This window comes from Carlito syrichta, unplaced genomic scaffold, assembly GCF_000164805.1.
Source record: "Carlito syrichta isolate Samal-C Ts95f unplaced genomic scaffold, Tarsius_syrichta-2.0.1 Scaffold3805, whole genome shotgun sequence".
Taxonomy (NCBI): Eukaryota; Metazoa; Chordata; class Mammalia; order Primates; family Tarsiidae; genus Carlito; species Carlito syrichta.
In genome coordinates, this window is record NW_006947901.1 from 4,370 (window position 1) to 9,709 (window position 5,340).

Below are 5,340 nucleotides of genomic sequence, written 5' to 3' on the forward strand. Positions count from 1 at the left end.
AGCTCCCTGTTTCCTCCTCTAAGGCCCTGCAACAGCTTTTCTTTGTATTTTGTTGCAAAGACTCACCAGTGCAATGTCTCACACTTGAAAAATAACTAAATAAATTAGAGTTTATTCATGTGATGTGATATTAGGTAGCCTTTAAAATAATGTTCATAAATAATGACCCAGGAACTGGGGGGAGGTCTGTAACATAATATTGAGGTATAGTATATATATGTATATAATACTGCAAAATAAAAATTTTAATGTAGACAGTTCTTATTTAATTGCTTTTATTTTTTTGGAAGAGTAGTCTTATTCTGGCCAGGCTGGAGTGCAGTGGGCCTGCTCATGGCCACCACAACCTCGACCTGCTGGGCTCAGGCAATCCTACCGCCACAGCTTTCCAAGTAGTTGGAACTACAGGTGTGCACTAGGCCTGGCTATTTTTTTATTGTATACATGTGGTCTCGCCATGTTACCCAAGTGGGTCTTGAACACCTGGACTCAGACAATCCTCTTGCCTTTGCCTCCCAAAGTGCTGGGATTACAGTTGTGAGCCACTGCGCCCAACTCTGATTTTTTTTTTGGTGGTGGTGGGGGGTGGTCAAATCAGATTCAAAACTCAGTTTGTGTGATTCTTGTTTCCTGAATTTTTTCATATCTGTAAGAACGCCCTTTTCTTTTGACGTACAAATTCAAGACTCAAATTCACCATCTCCCTTCACCATGCACTTATTTAACCAGGACATATGCAAGATGCCTGAAGGCGTCCTGTTCTGAGACCTTCTGAATCACCTCACTGTGGTGACTGTGGGAGTATGAGGGGATCTTGTGTTCTCCTGAGGAGGTGTTTTGTTGTTGTTATGACTTTTTAAAAAAATTTTTGCAGGACTGCTGATTTATTTAGAGTCAGTGTCTCACTCTGTTGCCCCGGATGGAGTGCTATGACATACTCACGGCCACTGCAACCTCGACCTGCTGGACCCAGGTAATTCTTCTACCTTAGCCTTCCAAGTAGCTGGAACTATATGGTGCCCACCACCAAGCCCAGCTAATTTTTAAAATGTAATGTAGAGACGAGGTCTCTTCAAGTTTCCCAGGCTGGTTGGACTCCTGGGCTCAGGTAATCCTCTTGCGTTCATCTCCCAAAGTGCTGGGATTACAGGGGTGATAACTGCATCTGGCCAACTTTATAGTTTAGAGAAATTTTTGGTTCAAGTTCCTTTTACTGTTTCTATAAATTTGACTACTTTAGATATCCCATGGTAGTGAAATCAGGCAGAATTGACCTTTGGTGATGGGGTTATTTTAGTTAACATGTCCATGTTCATCTATGTTACAGCATGTGTCAGAATTTCCCTTTTTTACAGGCTGAAGAGCATCCCTGTGTGTCTTAGCCCATTTCTCCATCCACTCCTCCACTGGTGGACACTTGTGTTGCTTCCCCCTCATGGCTACTGTGAATAGTGCTGCAGTGGACATGAGTGCATGAAGGTCTCCTAAAAATTCTGCTTCCAATTACTCTACATAACCTGAAGTGGAATTGCTGGATCATCTGTTAGTCTATTTCTAATTTTTAAAAAGTAACTCCTATAATATTTGCACAATGGCTGCACCATTTTACTTATCTAAGAATGGTACCAAGAGTTCCAATTTCTCTACATCCTGGCCAACACTTGTCATTTTTTGTTTTTTATTTAATGGCCACCCTGATGAGTGTGAAATCATTTGCTTTGCATGTCTCTAATACTGAGTGATGTTGAACTTATTTTCATGTGCATCCTGGGAGGTGGATGTAGAAGGATCACACAACTCAGGAGTTCAAGGTTGTAGTGAGCTATGAGTCCACCATTGCACTTTATCCTGGAAGAAAGAACAAGACCCTGTCTCTGAAAAAAATACAAATGGGTATTCGTTTGATTTTGTTCTTTGACTGCAAGTGTTCTTTATTTATTCTGGATTTAAAATCTCATAATGTATGTGATGTACAAATGGTTTCTCTCACATTTCAGGTTGGCTTTCATCCTGTCCATTTCTTCTTTTATTGTGAACACATTTCTTTTTGTTATTTAGTTTATGTTTCTCTTCAATCCAACTATACTGGAAAGGGAATAAGGAAAATATGGAAGCCAAAGGACTACAGCAAGAGCAAAAAGATTATAGGATATTGCATGCAAATGGGATGGAGAGGTGCTCTCCCAAGCTACAGAAGGAATGTTCTGGTAGTTAAAATAAAACATGTCCAATTTATTTGAGTTGTCCACAGTCGGCAATAGTGAACTTATTGGACTTGCCATTCTTGGACTCAAAGTCCTCCATGGCTTATAAAACATTCATGCCCGCTTTCCCCTCCTCAAAGACCACATGAATGCTTACTATCCAACCATTCAGTCTTAATAGTGCCTATGAAAAGCTGGGAACCAGCCAGGCTCAGTGGCTCAGTCTGTAATCCTGCGCTTTTGGAAAGCTGAGGTGAGTGGATTGCCTGATCCCACGGGTTCGAGACCTGCCTGGGCAGGGAGACCTCATCTCTACAATAAATCAAAAAATCAGCCGGGCATGATAGTGCATGCCTGTAATTCCAGCTACTTGGAAGGCTGAGGAGGAAGGATCGCTGGAGCCCAGCAGGTCGAGGCTGTGGTGGCTGGGAGAGACCACTGCATTCCAGTCTGGGCAATAGAGTGAGACTCCAACTCAAATAAAAATAAATAAATGAAAAGAAAAAAAGAAAGAAAAACTGGGAACCATTTGTATTGGGTCCAGCATTTTCCTTGGACAAGATGTCAGGAACTGTGTGCTTCAGGATGAAGTTCTCATCAAATTTCTCCCCAGAGATTAACTTGCTGCCAGTGCAAGTATTGCATGTGAAGTCACCACCCTGGCACATAAACTCTGGAATAATTCTGTGAAAGCAGAAACCTTTATAACCAAATCCTTTCTCTTCAGTGCTCAGAGCCTGAAAGTTTTCTGCAGTCTTTGGACCTCTGTCTGCAAACAGCTCAAAGGAGCTGCGGATGAAGTGTTCACCATATAAGGCAAAGTTGAAAAACATGCCGGAGTTGACCATGGCTTATGGAAAAGGGCTCAAGGTGGTGGTGTCTGCAATGCCTGTGGAATGAGAGCCCATTTTTAAATGGTCTCTGATTGTCTGTGTCTCTTTGTAGTCTTTATAAAATAATTACATCCAAAAAAACTCAATATCATGAAGTGTTTCCCTTATGTTGTCTTCTGCATAGAAGAAAATTTTAGAGATTTATGATTGTGAAGGTCTTTAATCCTCCAGTTCTGTCATCAGCATCCCATTTCCTGAGCTCCATCCTGAAGCAATGAACCTTAGAAAATGCAGAAGACATCCTTATGGAAATTGGATGGAATAGGCAACCAATTCCTAATCAAAACCCCAAGTGACCATGCTATAAGAGATAAGATAGACAAGTGGGACTTCATCAAACTGACAAACAAAGCCAAAGCACCCATCAAGAGCCAGGGAGACAGCCCACAGACTGGGAAAAATTATGTACCAACTCTATATCTCACATCTAGTTTCTACAAGGAACTCAAGCATGCCAAAAAGAAAAAGCAAATAGCTCCATTACAAAGTGGGAAAAATATATGAGTAGACACTTCTCAAAAGAAGACATAAGAGCAGACAAGAGATACATGAAAAAATGCTCAGTCTCACTAGTCATCAAATAAATGCAAATTAAAACCACACTGAGATACTCCAGTCAGGATGGACATCATCAACAACTCAAAAAACAACAGACGCTGGAGTGGATGTGGGGAAAAGTAAACATTTCTACACTGTTGATGGGAGTGCAAACTAGGATAGCCTCTGTGTAAAACAGTGTGGCAATTCCTAAAAGATCTAAAAATTTATCTTCCATATGACCCTGCAATTCCCTTTTGTGAATATACCCGGAGGAACTCAAATCACTATATGAAAAAGATATCTGCACATGCATGTATATCGCAGTATTATTCACAATAGCAAAAACATGGAACCACGCTGCCCATTGAAAGAGGACTGGATAAAACAAAAATGTGGTACATATACATGATGGAATATTACACACTCCATAAATAAAGAAAAATTATGAATTTCATAGCACCTTGGATAAACTTAGAGTCTATAATACTGAGTGATCTTTCACAGAAACAAAGAACTGAATACCACAAGTTCTCACTCATAAGCGGACCTTGAACAATTATCATAATACAATAAGAAAGGGATTGGCAGTAGTGGGAAACTGTAAGTGGGGGGGGATTCGCAATTGAGGGGCATACCTCCTCAACAAGGGTACCTGAATAATGAACATTTGTATACCTAACCCTGAACTGTACCCTATATCGTTAAAAAATTAAAGAAAAAAAATAATTTCCTTTCTACTCAGAACCAAAAAACTGTCCAGTCCGCACAGGGCCAGCAGAAAAAGCAGACTTGTGTGTTTCAGGCCCTTGTCTACCTCTTGGCAACCCTCTTCATGAAAGAACAATAAAGAAAGACACAGACAAAGGAAACAGGTCTCCGTGTGGAAAAAAGACAAAACAATATGAATAGTCATATGACAGAGTTCACAAGAGTGGCTGTATTCCGACTAGTCATTCAAAGGTTTTTTTCTCCCATTAATTAAAACCTTGCAGATGAGAAAAACAATGATTTATTTGTTTGTTTGTTTGACTAGTCACTCACCAGAATACACACACAGAGACAGAAGTCAGGAATCTGTCATGGTAAAAAAAAAAATCCTTACTCATTTGCCAGCAGAACGATTTCTGGGTTCTCTACACTGCAGCCTCCAGAAGAGAAGTGTGACTTTTTTTCCATCCAGCTCACAGCACCAAAATGGTGGAGACCAGAGCTACTGAACCCCTAAAGCATCACTGAAAATACCCCGACATGAGGCAGTTTGACTAATACAGAAAATGGTATACAAATTTTATTTAGCTTGTATACATAGGAGCCTTCAGAATGAAAACTCAGCTTCCCAATGAGTTACAGAAACTTAAATAATATCTTTTTATTTTTTAATTATTCTAAAGATGTGGAGTATAATTCAGGGTTAGGTATACAAATGTTGATTAAGCAGGTACCCTTGTTGATGAGGTGTGCCCCTCCTTCCCCTAGCAGTTTCCTTCAACTGCCAATCCCACTCCCCCAACAGTTTCCACTACTACCAATAACTTTCTTACAGTATTATAATTGTTCAAGGTCCACTTATGATTGAGAAGCCTTGATAGACTTCTACAGCAATTATTATGTTAATCCATGAGCTAAAATGTGGTTGATTACCATTTCTACACCTTTGGTGTCCTAGTTGTAGACTTCCACTGGTAAGTCCACATTTCAGTTCC

At 40.2% G+C, this 5,340-nt stretch overlaps 1 pseudogene; it reads right to left on the reverse strand.

Annotated features, from left to right (window-relative positions):
• Positions 1 to 2,232: 2,232 nt before the first annotated feature.
• On the reverse strand, positions 2,233 to 3,052 carry LOC103272085 (annotated as a pseudogene).
• Between the last annotated feature and the right edge of the window lie 2,288 nt (positions 3,053 to 5,340).